Genomic DNA, 19,601 nt, shown 5'->3' with positions numbered 1-19,601 from the left:
ATAAAACCTGCTGAATCATTTATGTTGCGTAAATATAAAGCAACATCATCCCTATCCATCGTATCCAAATCCTTAAGTAAGGTAGCCGACCACTTTACTATTGCTTTTGCAATCCATGCAGTAACAGAGGGGCGTAATATGGCCCCTGAAGCAGTGTACATTGATTTAAGCATGTTATCAATACTCCCTTTAAGGCGGTAGATCCTGGAACAGGCAAAACAACCTTATTTGAGAGTCTGGACACAGATGCGTCAATTGGCGGGTTTTCCCATTTTTTCCTATCCTCCTCAGGGAAAGGAAATGCCACCTGGACCCTTTTAGGGACCTGGAATCTTTCAAATATAGCATACAATTCCTTTGACGCAGGGAAGGTTAGCGAGGCTTTTTTATTTTCAGTGAAAAAAGCCTCAACCTGCTCAGGTGTGGCATCATTAACATTCAACACATCCCTGATAGCCACCATCAACAATTGCACCCCCTTTGCAAGAGATGCAGACCCCCGCAACACATCCCCTTCACTGTCTGTGGTGCCCGAATCGGTATCCGTGTCATCTTGTGTGACATGCACAAGTGCACATTTGTGGGGGTATATAGTGGGGCATCCTCAGGTATCAGAAACCGGCCATACTGCCATAGAGCTCTGTAATACCTGGGTTGCAGATTCATTACTTGCAACCGTAGTGTTCACTCTAGGCTGTTTTAGCAGGGCGCCGTCCCCTGCCCGTTTTTTTAGCAAGCAAAACCCGCCCTGCCCCTTTGCGGCGCCCTGCTAGAACAGTCGCCCGCTTCCTGCCCTCCCGGTGTGGATAGATGCCGTGCACATGCGCGCGGCATCCATTCACGCATTGGGAGAGGGCTGGGGGAAGCCCAGCACCGACGGAGGTGCTGGGCACGCCCCCAACAGTGACGTCGCCGGCCAGACGCTCTCTATAGTAGCGTATGTGTGCCGCACCGCCCCCTAAAATGACGTAGGCGTGGCCACGCCCCCTAATTTGCGTTGCCGCGGCTCCGTCGCGCGCGCACATGTGCCCCCGGAATCTGGCGCCCTGCCCCTTTTCACTCCTAGAGTGAACACTACAACCCTGTCAGAAATCCAAGATTTGATAGAGGGAAACCACTCTGGTTCCCTTGCTGGTATCTGTGCTAAACCAGTGCTATCCTGATTACATGGAATGGGATCATCCTGGGAGGATAAAGCCTCTGCAGCATATGACAGTGTCCCTGGACATAGCTAAAGGAGACCAAACACTACACACACACACACACACACACACACACACAGGTGAGGGCAGACAGTCTCCCCCTCCCAAGAATGGCAAGAGACACAGATTGGAGCCAACCCCCACACAGCGATTTTAGCAAAGGGAGACCCCTTGTCAGCGCCGACTGTGCACCTTAATAGGACAGTCATATTACAGCCTCCCCTCCCTTCTACAACCCTCTGGTACAGTGTACAGATAGCTGGAGTTACTGTGGAGGTACCTGTTCTTCCTCTCAGCGCTGTGCATGCAGGAAAATGGCGCTGGAATGCTGCTGGGTCCGCTCCGAGGAGAAGCTCCGCCCCCTTAATAGTGCAGTCTTCCCGCTCGTCATGGATTATACTGGGCTCAGGAAAATAAGCTGGCTGAGATCCACGGACCCCGACAGGCTTCTGGACCAGTGTAGGGGGCAAGTACTGGCCCAGGGCGTCCCTTACAGCGCCGCACCATGTGCCTCTGAGCCTTCCCAGGAGCACAGTTAATACTGCGCCCCCTCCCGGCTGCCGCCATCTTCACACCGGCACCCTGCTTGCTGGGGGAGGGGGGGGGGGTCTGTCTCACTCGCCACATCTTCAGCTCTATAAGGGGTTGGCGGCATGCTGCTGGATCGAGCGTTCCCATGTGGCGGAGAACGATCCGACCCCTCTGGAGCTCAGTGTCCAGTCAACGGAGACAGTGGCTCAGACCCTGCAGGGTGGACACTGCTTTCCCCCTTAGTCCCTCACTGCAAGGAAGCTGTTGCCAGCAGACTCCCTGTAAAATAATAAACTCTAAAAAGAAACTTTACTAGAAAAGCTATGTAGAGCTCCCCTAGCTGGCACATTTTCTAAACCGAGTCTGGTAGGAGAGGCATAGAGGGAGGAGCCAGCCCACACTCTCAAACTCTTAAAGTGCCAATGGCTCCTGGTGGACACGTCTATACCCCATGGTACTAATGTGGATTCCAGCATCCTCTAGGATGCAAGAGAAATCCTATTTTCTCTTACGTCCTAGAGGATGCTGGGGTTCATATTAGTACCATGGGGATGTACCAGAGCTCCCAGAACGGGAGGGAGAGTGCGCAGGCTCCTGCAGAACTGCTTGACCAATCTTGAGCTCATCAGAGGCCAAAGTATCGAACTTGTAAAATTTAGCAAACGTGTTCCATCCAGACCAACTAGTTGCTCGGCAAAGCTGTACTGCCGAGACACCCCTGGCAGCCGCCCTGGAAGAACCCACCTTACGAGTAGAGTGGGTCTTAACAGATTTTGGACACGGCAATCCTGCTGTAGAATATGCATGCTGGATGGTAAACCTGATCCAGTGTGAAATAGACTGCTTAGAAGCAGGACACCGAATTTTCTTGGGATCGTAGAGGACAAACCGAGTCCGATTTTCTGTGATGAGCCTTCCTCTTCACATAAATCTTCAAAGTCCTCACAACATCCAAGGCCTTTGAAGCAATTGAGGAGTCAGCCACTGGCACCACAATAGGTTGGTTGATATGTAAAGCCGACACAACCATAGGAAGGAACTGCTGACGAGTCCCGAGTTCCGCCCTATCTTCATGGAAGACCAGATATGGACTTTTACAGGACAAAGCTCCCAATTCAGACACACATCGAGCAGAAGCCAAGGCCAACAAAGTTACAGCCTTCCACGTGAGAAACTTTATTTCAGTCTCCTGTAGAGGCTCAAACCAATCCAATTGCAGGAACTGCAACACCACATGAAGATCCCAGGGTGCAGTTGGCGCCACAAAGGGTGGTTGGATGTGCAGAACCCCTTTCAAAAAGGTCTGAAGCTCAGGGAGGACAGCCAATTGTTTCTGGAAGAAAATGGATAAAATCTGAGATCTGGACCTTGATGGAGCCCAATCTCAGGCCCTTATCCACACCTGCTTGCAGGAAAAGGAGAAAACGTCCAAGTTGAAACTCCACCGCAGGAAATTTAATGGATTCACAATAAGACATTTTTTCCCAAATTCAATGGTAATGTTTAGACGTTACCCCCTTCCTAGCCTTTACCAGGGTAGGAATAACTCCGCTCGGAATACCCTTCCGAGCTAAGATCTGGCGCTCAACCGCCATGCAGTCAAATGTAGCCGGGGTAAGTCTTGATAAGTGAACGGCCCCTGCTGTAGAAGATCCTCCCGAAGAGGTAGGGGCCTTGGATCTTCCAGCAGTAGATCCAGCAGATCCACGTACCAAGCTCTCCTTGGCCAGTCTGGAGCAATGAGGATTGCCAGAACTTTTGTTCTTTTTACAAGTTGTAGAACTTTTGGAATTAGAGGAAGTGGAAGGAACACCTACACTGACGTGAACACCCACGGTGTTACCAGTGCGTCTACCTTCACTGCCTGTGGGTCCCTCGACCTGGAACAACAAGAAGCAGGAGGCCATCATGTCTACGTGAGGAACCCCCCCACCAACCGGTTACCTCCTCAAACACCTCCAGGTGGAGGTCCACTCTCCTGGATGGAGATTGTGTCTGCTGAGGAAGTCTGCTTCCCAGTTGTCTACTCCCGGAATTAAGATTGCTGACATCGCTACAGCATGCCTTTCTTCCCAGAGTAAGAATCTTGAACTCTGACATTGCAGCCCTGCTCTTCGTTCCGCCTTGTCGGTTTATCTAGGCCACTGTGGTCACGTTGTCCGACTGAGCCTGAACAGCCCGATCCTGTAGAAGGTGTGCTGCTTAAAGAAGGCCATTGTATACGGCTCTTCGCTCCAGGATGTTGATTGGAAGAAAGGAGTCCTCCCTTGACCACCGTTCTTTGAAGGTTTCCCCCTGAACGACTGCTCCCCAACCTCTTAAACTTGCATCCGTGGTTAGAAGGATCTAGTCCTGAACTCCGAACCTTCAGCCCTCCAGAAGGTGCGAGTTGTAGCCCCCAGAAAAGCAAAATCCTGGCTTTCGGTGACAGACGTATCCTCTGGTGCATTTGTAGGCGAGATCCCAACCACTGGTCCAAGAGATTCAGTTGAAAGAATAGAGCATGAAAACCTTCCGTACTGCAGAGCCTCGTAGGAGGCAACCATCTTCCCCAGAAGGTGGATGCACTGATGAACCAATACCCGGGAAGGCTTCAAGACATCCCAGACCATTGTTTGAATCACCAACGCTTTCTCCACTGGTAGAAACACCATCTGCACCTCCGTGCCGAGGATCATCCCCAGGAAAGACAGCCTCCTTGTCTGCTCCAGATGAGACTTTGGAACGCTCAGGATCCAACCGTGCTCCTTGAGCAGATGTGTCGTGAGAGCAATGGATCTTAACAACTTCTCCCTGGACGATGCCTTGATCAGCAGATCAGCCAGATATGGAATTATGTTCACCCCCTGCTTGTCGAGGAGAACCATCATCTCTGCCATCACTTTGGTGAAGACCCTCGGTGCCGTGGATAGACCGAACGGCAGTGCCTGAAACTGGTAGTGATCATCTAACAGTGCAAACCTGAGATAAGCCTGATGCGGCAACCAAAAGGGAATGTGGAGGTACGCATCCTTGATGTCCAGGGACACCAGGAACTCCCCCTCCGACAGTCCTGAGAAGACTGCTCTCAGAGACTCCATTTTGAATTTGAAGTCCCTGAGATAAGGGTTCAAAGATTTAAAGTTCAGAATTGGCCTTACTGAACCATCCGTCTTCAGTACCACAAAAAGGTTCGAATAATAACCTTTGTTCAACTGATTAGGTGGAACAGGAACAAGGACCTCGGACACTCAATTTTTCGGATAGCGTCCAGTAGAATAGCTCTGTCTGCCAGCAAAGCCGGCAAGCCCGATTTGAAGAATCGTGAGGTGGGAGAGTTTGAAACTCCAGCCTGTACCCCCGGGATACAATATCCTGTATCCAGGGGTCCAGGCTAGACGACACCCAGATGTGACTGAAATGAGTCTTGCTCCCACCTGACCTACCTCCAGGCTTCGCGGGGTCCACCGTCATGCTGAGGACTTTGAGGTACCAGAAGCAGTCTTCTGGTCCTGGGAACCTGTGGGAGCAGGCTTTTTGGATTTGGCACGATCACCTCTAAAGAAGGTGTGAGGGCTTGATCATTCTAGGCCTCGCGGGCCGAAAGGACTGACGTGTTGGGAGTAAAAGGCTTCTTCGTAGCCGATGCAGCTGAGGGGAGAAAAGGAGACTTACCCACGGTAGCAGTGGCAATCCACGCATCTAGCGCCTCCCCAAACAGAGCCTGACCTGTATAGGGTAGGCTCTCCACACTTTTCCTGAATTCCGCATCTGCAGACCATTGGCGCAGCCAGAGACCTCTGCTAGCCGAGATGGACATGGAGGAGATCCCCGCAGCCATGGAACCCAGGATCCTTCATGGATTCTACCAGGAACCCTGCAGAATCCTGTAAATTACATAAACATAAATCCACATCACCTTTATCCATCGTAGTCAAGTCCACCTGCAGAGTGATTGACCATCTTGCTATAGCTTTTGAAATCCATGCACAGGCAATAGTAGGCCGCAGTATAGCCCATGAAGCTGTGTGTATGGATTTGAGCGTAGCATCCACTTTGCGATCTGACGGGTCTTTCAACGCTGTAGATCCCGGGACTGGTAAGACCACCCGTTTTGACAGCTTAGAGACAGAGGCTTCAACAATAGGCGGGGACTCCCATTTTTTTTCCTATCATCGTCCGGGAAGGGAGAAGCAACCAGAACCCTTTTAGGGATTTGGAATTTTTTCTCCAGGTTTTCCCAGGCTTTCTAATATAGCATTTAATTCCTTAGATGCCGGGAAGGTGAGAGGGGCTTTCTTAAGAGTCTGTGAAAAAGGCCTCTTCAACCTGCTCAGGAGGTGTGTCAGAAATACGAAACATCCCGCATGACCTCAATCATCAACTGCACCCCCTTAGCAAGTGATGCCGTCCCCCCCCCCCCCCCCCCGACACATCCCCATCACCTTCTGCTGTGTCAGAATCGGTATCCGTGTCATCCTGCATAATTTGGGCAAGAGCATGTTTGTGAGAATGTACCGCAGGGGGCCCCGAGGGAGCAGTATCCGACCATACTGCCATTGAGGTCTGCAATACCCGAGTTGCATGCTCAGTCCTTGCAACCTTATCAGAAATCTGAGAAATAGCCCACCTAAGAGAGGCTAGCTCCGGTTCTCTAGCTGGGATCTGTGCTACAACAGTGCAATACCGATTACATAGGATGGGATCTTCCCGAGAAGATAAATCCTCTGCAGCATATGAGACAGAGTCTCAAGACATGTTTGTTTGTACAACCCACATACACAGGGTACAGGGCAGACAGTTTCCCCCCCAAGAATGGCAGAGACACAGATTGGAGCCAATCCACACACAGCGCTATATAGGGAGACCCTTAACCAGCGCTGACTATGTCCCTTAATAGGTGACACAGTCTATACACAGCCTCCCCTCCCTTCTACAACCCCCTGGTACCATACAGACACAGCTGGAGGTGCTCTGGAGGGACTGCTCTTCCAGTGGCAGCATATCTGCAGGCAGGAAAATGGCGCTGAACGCTGCAGGGTCTGCTCTGAGAAGCTCAGCCCCCTTAATGGCGCTGTCTTCCTGCTCTTCCAAGATTATACTGGCCTGAGGATTTTGTGCTGGCTGAGATCCACGGACCCAGACAGGCTTTCTGGTAAGTGTAGGGTTAAGGCGCCGGCTCAGGGCGCCCCTCACAGCGCTGCACCAAGTACCGCTGAGCCGCGCTCCTACCCTGTAGCCACCATCTTCACATCGGCTCCATTCTTGTTAGGGAGCCAATGACTCGCCACACTTCAGCTCTGTAAGGGGGTGGCGGCATGCTGCTGGGGTGAGCGTTCCCCCTGCGGCGGGGAGCGATCTATCCCCTCTGGAGCTCAGTGTCCAGTAAGCGGCGACAATGGCTCAGACCCCGCAGGCAGACACTGCTCCCCCCTCAGTCCCTCGACGAAGGGAGGCTGTTGCCAGCAGCCTCCCTGTAAAATAAAAACTCTAAAATAAACTTTCCTAAAGAAGCGCTATAGAGCTCCCCTAGCTGTGACCGGTTACTCCAGGCACATTTTCTAAACAGAGTCTGGTAGGAGGGGCATAGAGGGAGGAGCCAGCCCACACTGTTAAACTCTTAAAGTGCCAATGGCTCCCTGGTGGACCAGTCTATACCCCATGGTACTAATATGGACCCCAGCATCCTCTAGGACAAAAGAGAAATGAGTGAAATGAGCCACAACATATAAATAAAAACACATACACATACAGTCCTAACTTCTGCTACATAACTGTGCCGCCAACTGCCTGCCGCTCCGAAGCTCTGTGCAGACTGAGGGGCAGATTTATTAAGCTCGGCGAATTGATAAAGTGGAAGGTGATAAAGGACCAGCCAATCAGATCGTAACTGCCATGTCACAGGCTGGGTTTGAAAAATGAGTTAGGAGCCGACTGGCTGGTCCATTATCACCTTCCAATTTATCACTTCACCAAGCTTAAGAAATCTGCCCCTGAGTGCCTGCATATCCCGCCGCTGCCACAAGTTTTGTGCTTCTGCCAGTGCTGCCGCCGATGCAGGGTGTCCACTGCTCCTGCAGAGCGCCTGCAGATCCCCGCGACCATCTGCTGTAGTAGCCACACTGGTACGGGCTGCGGCAGTCACTGACAGTGTAAAGAGCTGCCTCGGTCCAGCCATCCATATAAACAAAAACTTGTTCCATCAGGGTGGGTTTTAACTGAGCAACAATTGAGTTGTTGCCGGGGTGCCATTTAGCGATTTTGACTATATAGTCAAAATCGCTCAGTTATATCACTCCGTGTGTATGCACCTTAAGGTGCATACACACAGAGAGATAACAGATTTTGACTATATAGTCAAAATCGCTCAGAAAGTTAGTGTATATCTCTCCATGTGTACACAGCCAGGGATAGCGATGCGCGTCCCCGCCAGGTCGCTATCGCTGCTAAAAATAGACTGCAGGCAAGTCAATTTTGGCTAAGTCGCTGGAAAAGAAAAAGCATCCCCTTGCTTGAATGAGCCCATAGCCAAAAACGCTGGGAAAGTTAGTCAAAATCTCCTACTACCCGTTCAATGGAAATCGCTCAGTCAAAATCTCTCATAGTCAAAATCTCTCCGTGTGCATGCACCTTATACCCCTTTTCCACTAGCTCCTTAAAATAAGAATTTACTTACCGATAATTCTATTTCTCGGAGTCCGTAGTGGATGCTGGGGTTCCTGAAAGGACCATGGGGAATAGCGGCTCCGCAGGAGACAGGGCACAAAAGTAAAGCTTTCCGATCAGGTGGTGTGCACTGGCTCCTCCCCCTATGACCCTCCTCCAAGCCAGTTAGGTACTGTGCCCGGACGAGCGTACACAATAAGGGAGGAATTTTGAATCCCGGGTAAGACTCATACCAGCCACACCAATCACACCGTACAACTTGTGATCTAAACCCAGTTAACAGTATGATAACAGCGGAGCCTCTGAAAAGATGGCTCACAACAATAATAACCCGATTTTTGTAACTATGTTCAAGTATTGCAGATAATCCGCACTTGGGATGGGCGCCCAGCATCCACTACGGACTCCGAGAAATAGAATTATCGGTAAGTAAATTCTTATTTTCTCTATCGTCCTAGTGGATGCTGGGGTTCCTGAAAGGACCATGGGGATTATACCAAAGCTCCCAAACGGGCGGGAGAGTGCGGATGACTCTGCAGCACCGAATGAGAGAACTCCAGGTCCTCCTTAGCCAGGGTATCAAATTTGTAGAATTTAGCAAACGTGTTTGCCCCTGACCAAGTAGCTGCTCGGCAAAGTTGTAAAGCCGAGACCCCTCGGGCAGCCGCCCAAGATGAGCCCACCTTCCTTGTGGAATGGGCATTTACATATTTTGGCTGTGGCAGGCCTGCCACAGAATGTGCAAGCTGAATTGTATTACACATCCAACTAGCAATAGTCTGCTTAGAAGCAAGAGCACCCAGTTTTTTGGGTGCATACAGGATAACAGCAAGTCAGTTTTCCTGACTCCAGCCGTCCTGGAACATATTTTCAGGGCCCTGACAACATCTAGCAACTTGGAGTCCTCCAAGTCCCTAGTAGGTGCAAGGCACCACAATAAGCTGGTTCAGGTAAAACACTGACACCACCTTAGGGAGAGAACTGGGGACGAGTCCGCAGCTCTGCCCTGTCCGAATGGACAAACAGATATGGGCTTTTTTGAGAAAAAACCACCAATTTGACACTCGCCTGGTCCAGGCCAGGGCCAAGAGCATGGTCACTTTTCCTGTGAGATGCTTCAAATCCACAGATTTGACTGGTTTTAAACCAATGTGATTTGAGGAATCCCAGAACTACGTTGAGATCCCACAGTGCCACTGGAGGCACAAAAGGGGGTTGTATATGCAATACTCCCTTGACAACTTCTGGACTTCAGGAACTGAAGCCAATTCTTTCTGGAAGAAAATCGACAGGGCCGAAATTTGAACCTTAATGGACCCCAATTTGAGGCCCATAGACACTCCTGTTTGCAGGAAATGCAGGAAACGACCGAGTTGAAATTTCTTTGTGGGGCCTTCCTGGCCTCACACCACGCAACATATTTTCGCCACATGTGGTGATAATGTTGTGCGGTCACCTCCTTTCTGGCTTTGACCAGGGTAGGAATGACCTCTTCCGGAATGCCTTTTTCCCTTAGGATCCGGCTTTCCACCGCCATGCCGACAAACGCAGCTGCGGTAAGTCTTGGAACAGACATGGTACTTGCTGAAGCAAGTCCCTTCTTAGCGGCAGAGGCCATAAGACCTCTGTAAGCATCTCTTGAAGTTCCGGGTACCAAGTCCTTCTTGGCCAATCCGGAGCCATGAGTATAGTTCTTACTCCTCTATGTCTTATAATTCTCTTAGGTATGAGAAGCAGAGGAGGGAACACATACACCGACTGGTACACCCACGGTGTTACCAGAACGTCCACAGCTATTGCCTGAGGGTCTCTTGACCTGGCGCAATACCTGTCCCGTTTTTTGTTCAGACGGGACGCCATCATGTCCACCTTTGGTATTTCCCAACGGTTTACAATCATGTGGAAAAAACTTCCCGATGAAGTTTCCACTCTCCCGGGTGGAGGTCGTGCCTGCTGAGGAAGTCTGCTTCCCAGTTTCCATTCCCGGGATGAAACACTGCTGACAGTGCTATCACATGATTTTCCACCCAGCGAAAAGTCCTTGCAGTTTTTGCCATTGCCCTCCTGCTTCTTGTGTCGCCCTGTCTGTTTACGTGGGCGACTGCCGTGATGTTTTTCCCACTGGATCAATACCGGCTGACCCTGAAGCAGAGGTCTTGCTAAGCTTAGAGCATTATAAATTTACCCTTAGCTCCAGTATATTTATGTGGAGAAAAGTCTCCAGACTTGATCACACTCCCTGGAAATTTTTTCCCTGTGTGACTGCTCCCCAGCCTCTCGGGCTGGGCTCCGTGGTCACCAGCATCCAATCCTGAATGCCGAATCTGCGGCCCTCTAGAAGATGAGCACTCTATAACCACCACAGGAGAGACACCCTTGTCCTTGGATATAGGGTTATCCGCTGATGCATCTGAAGATGCGATCCGGGCCATTTGTCCAGCAGATCCCACTGAAAAGTTCTTGCGTGAAATCTGCCGAATGGAATTGCTTCGTAGGAAGCCACCATTTTTACCAGGACCCTTGTGCAATGATGCACTGTTTTTAGGAGGTTCCTGACTAACTCGGATAACTCCCTGGCTTTCTCTTCCGGGAGAAACACCTTTTTCTGGACTGTGTCCAGAATCATCCCTAGGCACAGCAGACGTGTCGTCGGATCAGCTGCGATTTTGGAATATTTAGAATCCACCCGTGCTGTTGTAGCAGTATCCGAGATAGTGCTACTCCGACCTCCAACTGTTCCCTGGACTATGCCCTTATCAGGAAATCATCCAAGTAAGGGATACTTAAGACGCCTTTTCTTCGAAGAAGAATCATCATTTCGGCCATTACCTTGGTAAAGACCCGGGGTGCCGTGGACAATCCAAACGGCAGCGTCTGAAACTGACAGTGACAGTTCTGCACCACGAACCTGAGGTACCCTTAGTGAGAAGGGCAAATGTGGGACATAGAGGTAAGCATCCCTGATGTCCCGGGACACTATATAGTCCTCTTCTTCCTGGTTCGTTATCACTGCTCTGAGTGACTCCATCTTGATTTGAACCTTTGTAAGTGTTCAAAAAATTTTTTAGAATAAGTCTCACCTAGCCTTCTGGCTTCAGTACCACAATATAGTGTGGAAAAATACCCCTTTTCTTGTAGTAGGAGGGGTAATTTAGTTATCACCTGCTGGGAATACAGCTTGTGAATTTTTTTCCATACTGCCTCCTTGTCGGAGGGAGACCTTGGTAAAGCAGACTTCAGGAGCCTGCGAAGGGGAAACGTCTCGACCTTCCAATCTGTACCCCTGGGATACTACTTGTAGGATCCAGGGGTCCTGTACGGTCTCAGCGCCATGCTGAGAACTTGTCAGAAGCGGTGGAACGCTTCTGTTCCTGGGAATGGGCTGCCTGCTGCAGTCTTCTTCCCTTTCCTCTATCCCTGGGCAGATATGATCTTATAGGGACGAGAGGACTGAGGCTGAAAAGACGGTGTCTTTTTCTGCAGAGATGTGACTTAGGGTAAAAAACGGTGGATTTTCCAGCAGTTGCCGTGGCCACCAGGTCCGATGGACCGACCCCAAATAACTCCTCTTCCTTTATACGGCAATACACCTTTGTGCCGTTTGGAATCTGCATCACCTGACCACTGTCGTGTCCATAACATCTTTTGGCAGTTATGGACATCGCATTTACTCATGATGCCAGAGTGCAAATATCCCTCTGTGCATCTCGCATATATAGAAATGCATCCTTTAAATGCTCTATAGTCAATAAAATACTGTCCCTGTCAAGGGTATCAATATTTTTAGTCAGGGAATCCGACCAAGCCACCCCAGCTCTGCACATCCAGGCTGAGGCGATCGCTGGTCGCAGTATAACACCAGTATGTGTGTATATACTTTTTATGATATTTTTCCAGCCTCCTGTCAGCTGGTCCTTGAGGACGGCCCTATCTATAGACGGTACCGCCACTTGTTTTGATAAGCGTGTGAGCGCCTTATCCACCTTAAGGGGTGTTTCCCAACGCGCCCTAACTTCTGGCGGGAAAGGGTATACCGCCCATAATTTTCTATCGGGGGGAACCCACGCATCATCACACACTTTATTTAATTTATCTGATTCAGGAAAAACTATGGTAGTTTTTTCACATCCCACATAATACCCTCTTTTGTGGTACTTGTAGTATCAGAAATATGTAACACCTCCTTCATTGCCTTTAACGTGTGGCCCTAATAAGGAATACGTTTGTTTATTCACCGTCGACACTGGATTCAGTGTCCCTGTCTGTGTCTGTGTCGACCGACTAAAGTAAACGGGCGTTTTAAAACCCCTGACGGTGTTTTTGAGACGTCTGGACCGGTACTAATTGTTTGTCGGCCGTCTCATGTCGTCAACCGACCTTGCAGCGTGTTGACATTATCACGTAATTTCCTAAATAAGCCATCCATTCCGGTGTCGACTCCCTAGAGAGTGACATCACCATTACAGGCAATTGCTCCGCCTCCTCACCAACATCGTCCTCCTACATGTCGACACACACGTACTGACACACAGCACACACACAGGGAATGCTCTGATAGAGGACAGGACCCACTAGCCCTTTGGAGAGACAGAGGGAGAGTTTGCCAGCACACACCAAAAATAAGAATTTACTTACCGATAATTCTATTTCTCGGAGTCCGTAGTGGATGCTGGGGTTCCTGAAAGGACCATGGGGAATAGCGGCTCCGCAGGAGACAGGGCACAAAAAGTAAAGCTTTAGGATCAGGTGGTGTGCACTGGCTCCTCCCCCTATGACCCTCCTCCAAGCCAGTTAGGTACTGTGCCCGGACGAGCGTACACAATAAGGGAGGAATTTTGAATCCCGGGTAAGACTCATACCAGCCACACCAATCACACCGTACAACTTGTGATCTAAACCCAGTTAACAGTATGATAACAGCGGAGCCTCTGAAAAGATGGCTCACAACAATAATAACCCGATTTTTGTAACTATGTACAAGTATTGCAGATAATCCGCACTTGGGATGGGCGCCCAGCATCCACTACGGACTCCGAGAAATAGAATTATCGGTAAGTAAATTCTTATTTTCTCTATCGTCCTAGTGGATGCTGGGGTTCCTGAAAGGACCATGGGGATTATACCAAAGCTCCCAAACGGGCGGGAGAGTGCGGATGACTCTGCAGCACCGAATGAGAGAACTCCAGGTCCTCTTTTGCCAGGATATCAAATTTGTAGAATTTTACAAACGTGTTCTCCCCTGACCACGTAGCTGCTCGGCAGAGTTGTAATGCCGAGACCTCTCGGGCAGCCGCCCAAGATGAGCCCACCTTCCTTGTGGAATGGGCCTTAACCGATTTAGACTGTGGCAGGCCTGCCTCAGAATGTGCAAGTTGAATTGTGTTACAAATCCAACGAGCAATCGACTGCTTAGAAGCAGGCGCACCCAACTTGTTGGGTGCATACAGTATAAACAGCGAGTTAGATTTTCTGACTCCAGCTGTCCTGGAATATATTTTCAGGGCCCTGACAACTTCTAGCAACTTGGAGTCCTCCAAGTCCCTAGTAGGTGCAAGGCACCACAATAAGCTGGTTCAGGTGAAACACTGACACCACCTTAGGGAGAGAACTGGGGACGAGTCCGCAGCTCTGCCCTGTCCGAATGGACAAACAGATATGGGCTTTTTTGAGAAAAAAACACCAATTTGACACTCGCCTGGTCCAGGCCAGGGCCAAGAGCATGGTCACTTTTTATGTGAGATGCTGCAAATCCACATATTTGACTGGTTTTAAACCAATGTGATTTGAGAAATCCCAGAACTACGTTGAGATCCCACAGTGCCACTGGAGGCACAAAAAAGGGGTTTGTATATGCAATACTCCCTTGACAAACTTCTGGACTTCAGGAACTGAAGCCAATTCTTTCTGGAAGAAAATTTACAGGGCCGAATTTGAACCTTAATGGACCCCAATTTGAGGCCCATAGACACTCCTGTTTGCAGGAAATGCAGGAAACGACCGAGTTGAAATTTCTTTGTGGGGCCTTCCTGGCCTCACACCACGCAACAAATTTTCGCCACACGTGGTGATAATGTTGTGCGGTCACCTCCTTTCTGGCTTTGACCAGGGTAGGAATGACCTCTTCCGGAATGCCTTTTTTCCCTTAGGATCCGGCTTTCCATCGCCATGCCGACAAACGCAGCTGCGGTAAGTCTTGGAACAGACATGGTACTTGCTGAAGCAAGTCCCTTCTTAGCGGCAGAGGCCATAAGACCTCTGTAAGCATCTCTTGAAGTTCCGGGTACCAAGTCCTTCTTAGCCAATCCGGAGCCATGAGTATAGTTCTTACTCCTCTACGTCTTATAATTCTCAGCACCTTAGGTATGAGAAGCAGAGGAGGGAACACATACACCGACTGGTACACCCACGGTGTTACCAGAACGTCCACATCTATTGCCTGAGGGTCCCTTGACCTGGCGCAATACCTGTCCCGTTTTTTGTTCAGACGGGACGCCATCATGTCCACCTTTGGTATTTCCCAACGGTTTACAATCATGTGGAAAAAACTTCTCAATGAAGTTTCCACTCTCCCGGGTGGAGGTCGTGCTGAGGAAGTCTGCTTCCCAGTTTCCATTCCCGGGATGAAAAACTGCTGACAGTGTTATCACATGATTTTCCGCCCAGCGAAAAGTCCTTGCAGTTTCTGCCATTGCCCTCCTGCTTCTTGTGTCGCCCTGTCTGTTTACGTGGGCGACTGCCGTGATGTTTTTCCCACTGGATCAATACCGGCTGACCTTGAAGCAGAGGTCTTGCTAAGCTTAGAGCATTATAAATTTACCCTTAGCTCCAGTATATTTATGTGGAGAAAAGTCTCCATACTTGATCACACTCCCTGGAAATTTTTCCCTTGTGTGACTGCTCCCCAGCCTCTCAGGCTGGGCTCCGTGGTTACCAGCATCCAATCCTGAATGCCGAATCTGCGGCCCTCTAGAAGATGAGCACTCTATAACCACCACAGGAGAGACACCCTTGTCCTTGGATATTGGGTTATCCGCTGATGCATCTGAAGATGCGATCCGGACCATTTGTCCAGCAGATCCCACTGAAAAGTTCTTACGTGAAATCTGCCGAATGGAATTGCTTCGAAGGAAGCCACCATTTTTACCAGGACCCTTGTGCAATGATGCACTGTTTTTAGGAGGTTCCTGACTTGCTCGGATAACTCCCTGGCTTTCTCTTCCGGGAGAAACACCTTTTTCTGGACTGTGTCCAGAATCATCCCTAGGCACAGCAGACGTGTCGTCGGGATCAGCTGCGATTTTGGAATATTTAGAATCCACCCGTGCTGATTGTAGCAGTATCCGAGATAGTGCTACTCCGACCTCCAACTGTTCCCTGGACTATGCCCCTATCAGGAGATCGTCCAAGTAAGGGATAATTAAGACGCCTTTTCTTCGAAGAAGAATCATCAATTCGGCCATTACCTTGGTAAAGACCCCGGGGTGCCGTGGACAATCCAAACGGCAGCGTCTGAAACTGATAGTGACAGTTCTGCACCACGAACCTGAGGTACCCTTAGTGAGAAGGGCAAATTTGGGACATAGAGGTAAGCATCCCTGATGTCCCGGGACACTATATAGTCCCCTTCTTCCTGGTTCGTTATCACTGCTCTGAGTGACTTCATCTTAATTTGAACCTTTGTAAGTGTTCAAAAAAAAATTTTTTTTTTTTTTTTTTTTAGAATAAGTCTCACCTAGCCTTCTGGCTTCAGTACCACAATATAGTGTGGAATAATACCCCTTTTCTGTAGTAGGAGGGGTAATTTAATTGTCACCTGCTGGGAACACAGCTTGTGAATTTTTTCCCATACTACCTCCTTGTCGGAGGGAGACTTGGTAAAGCAGACTTCAGGAGCCTGCGAAGGGGAAACGTCTCGACATTCCCATCTGTACCCCCGGGATACTACATGTAGGATCCAGGGGTCCTACGGTCTCAGCGCCATGCTGAGAACTTGTCAGACGCGGTGGAACGCTTCTGTTCCTGGGAATAGGCTGCCTGTTGCAGTCTTCTTCCCTTTCCTCTATCCCTGGGCAGATATGATCTTATAGGGACGAGAGGACTGAGGCTGAAAAGACGGTGTCTTTTTCTGCAGAGATGTGACTTAGGGTAAAAAACGGTGGATTTTCCAGCAGTTGCCGTGACCACCAGGTCCGATGGACCGACCCCAAACAAGTCCTCTTCCTTTATACGGCCATACTGTGCCGTTTGGAATCTGCATCACCTGACCACTGTCGTGTCCATAACATCTTCTGGCAGTTATGGACATCGCGTTTATTCATGATGCCAGAGTGCAAATATCCCTCTGTGCATCTCGCATATATAGAAATGCTCTATAGTCAATAAAAATACTGTCCCTGTCAAGGGTATCAATATTTTTAGTCAGGGAATCCGACCAAGCCACCCTAGCTCTGCACATCCAGGCTGAGGCGATCGCTGGCCGCAGTATAACACCAGTATGTGTGTATATACTTTTTATTATATTTTCCAGCCTTGTCAGCTGGTCCTTGAGGACGGCCCTATCTATAGACGGTACCGCCACTTGTTTTGATAAGCGTGTGAGCGCCTTATCCACCTTAAGGGGTGTTTCCCAACGCGCCCTAACTTCTGGCGGGAAAGGGTATACCGCCCATAATTTTCTATCGGGGGGAACCCACGCATCATCACACACTTTATTTAATTTATCTGATTCAGGAAAAACTATGGTAGTTTTTTCACATCCCACATAATACCCTCTTTTGTGGTACTTGTAGTATCAGAAATACGTAACACCTCCTTCATTGCCTTTAACGTGTGGCCCTAATAAGGAATACGTTTGTTTATTCACCGTCGACACTGGATTCAGTGTCCCTGTCTGTGTCTGTGTCGACCGACTAAAGTAAACGGGCGTTTTAAAAACCCTTGACGGTGTTTTTGAGACGTCTGGACCGTACTAATTGTTTGTCGGCCGTCTCATGTCGTCAACCGACCTTGCAGCGTGTTGACATTATCACGTAATTTCCTAAATAAGCCATCCATTCCGGTGTCGACTCCCTAGAGAGTGACATCACCATTACAGGCAATTGCTCCGCCTCCTCACCAACATCGTCCTCCTACCTGTCGACACACACGTACCGACACACAGCACACACACAGGGAATGCTCTGATAGAGGACAGGACCCACTAGCCCTTTGGAGAGACAGAGGGAGAGTTTGCCAGCACACACCAAAAACGCTATAATTATATAGGGACAACCTTATATAAGTGTTTTCCCTTATAGCATCTTAATATATATATAAGCATATCGCCAAATTAGTGCCCCCCCTCTCTGTTTTAACCCTGTTTCTGTAGTGCAGTGCAGGGGAGAGCCTGGGAGCCTTCCCTCCAGCCTTTCTGTGAGGGAAAATGGCGCTGTGTGCTGAGGAGATAGGCCCCGCCCCTTTTTCGGGCGGCCTCGTCTCCCGCTCTTAACGGATTCTGGCAGGGGTTAAATATCTCCATATAGCCTCCGGAGGCTATATGTGAGGTATTTTTAGCCAAAATAGGTATTCATTTGCCTCCCAGGGCGCCCCCCTCCCAGCGCCCTGCACCCTCAGTGACTGCCGTGTGAAGTGTGCTGAGAGGAAAATGGCGCACAGCTGCAGTGCTGTGCGCTACCTTTAGAAGACTGAGGAGTCTTCTGCCGCCGATTCTGGACCTCTTCTTACTTCAGCATCTGCAAGGGGGCCGGCGGCAAGGCTCCGGTGACCATCCAGGCTGTACCTGTGATCGTCCCTCTGGAGCTGATGTCCAGTAGCCAAGAAGCCAATCCATCCTGCACGCAGGTGAGTTCACTTCTTCTCCCCTAAGTCCCTCGTTGCAGTGATCCTGTTGCCAGCAGGACTCACTGTAAAATAAAAAACCTAAGCTAAACTTTCCTAAGCAGCTCTTTAGGAGAGCCACCTAGATTGCACCCTTCTCGGCCGGGCACAAAATCTAACTGGCTTGGAGGAGGGTCATAGGGGGAGGAGCCAGTGCACACCACCTGATCCTAAAGCTTTACTTTTTGTGCCCTGTCTCCTGCGGAGCCGCTATTCCCCATGGTCCTTTCAGGAACCCCAGCATCCACTAGGACGATAGAGAAAACGCTATAATTATATAGGGACAACCTTATATAAGTGTTTTCCCTTATAGCATCTTAATATATAAGCATATCGCCAAATTAGTGCCCCCCCTCTCTGTTTTAACCCTGTTTCTGTAGTGCAGTGCAGGGGAGAGCCTGGGAGCCTTCCCTCCAGCCTTTCTGTGAGGGAAAATGGCGCTGTGTGCTGAGGAGATAGGCCCCGCCCCTTTTTCGGCGGCCTCGTCTCCCGCTCTTAACGGATTCTGGCAGGGGTTAAATATCTCCATATAGCCTCCGGAGGCTATATGTGAGGTATTTTTAGCCAAAATAGGTATTCATTTGCCTCCCAGGGCGCCCCCCTCCCAGCGCCCTGCACCCTCAGTGACTGCCGTGTGAAGTGTGCTGAGAGGAAAATGGCGCACAGCTGCAGTGCTGTGCGCTACCTTTAGAAGACTGAGGAGTCTTCTGCCGCCGATTCTGGACCTCTTCTTACTTCAGCATCTGCAAGGGGGCCGGCGGCAAGGCTCCGGTGACCATCCAGGCTGTACCTGTGATCGTCCCTCTGGAGCTGATGTCCAGTAGCCAAGAAGCCAATCCATCCTGCACGCAGGTGAGTTCACTTCTTCTCCCCTCTGTCCCTCGTTGCAGTGATCCTGTTGCCAGCAGGACTCACTGTAAAGTAAAAAACCTAAGCTAAACTTTCTCTAAGCAGCTCTTTAGGAGAGCCACCTAGAATTGCACCCTTCTCGGCCGGGCACAAAAATCTAACTGGCTTGGAGGAGGGTCATAGGGGGAGGAGCCAGTGCACACCACCTGATCGGAAAGCTTTACTTTTGTGCCCTGTCTCCTGCGGAGCCGCTATTCCCCATGGTCCTTTCAGGAACCCCAGCATCCACTAGGACGATAGAGAAAACACTGGTAAATGCGCGGGGGGCGCGCATTTACCCGTGTTTTTCCCTAGTGGAAACGGGTCCCCCAGCAAATTCCCGGATCAAGTGATCCGGGAATCCTACCCTGGTAGCTAGCCGGGTTGAACGCGTGTTAAACCCGGCTAGCTGTCTAGTGTGAACGGGTGCCGTGTCGAGGTAACACTGCTCCCATTCAC

At 49.9% G+C, this 19,601-nt stretch overlaps 1 protein-coding gene across 1 annotated transcript in view; it reads right to left on the bottom strand.

Annotated features, from left to right (window-relative positions):
• LOC134949046 (uncharacterized) overlaps positions 1 to 19,601 on the bottom strand; it is a 161,096-nt gene that overhangs the window by 140,500 nt on the left and 995 nt on the right. The window lies entirely within an intron of this gene.

This window comes from Pseudophryne corroboree, chromosome 8 (genome assembly GCF_028390025.1).
Source record: "Pseudophryne corroboree isolate aPseCor3 chromosome 8, aPseCor3.hap2, whole genome shotgun sequence".
Lineage (NCBI taxonomy): Eukaryota > Metazoa > Chordata > Amphibia > Anura > Myobatrachidae > Pseudophryne > Pseudophryne corroboree.
This window is presented reverse-complemented; position numbering and strand designations above follow the sequence as displayed.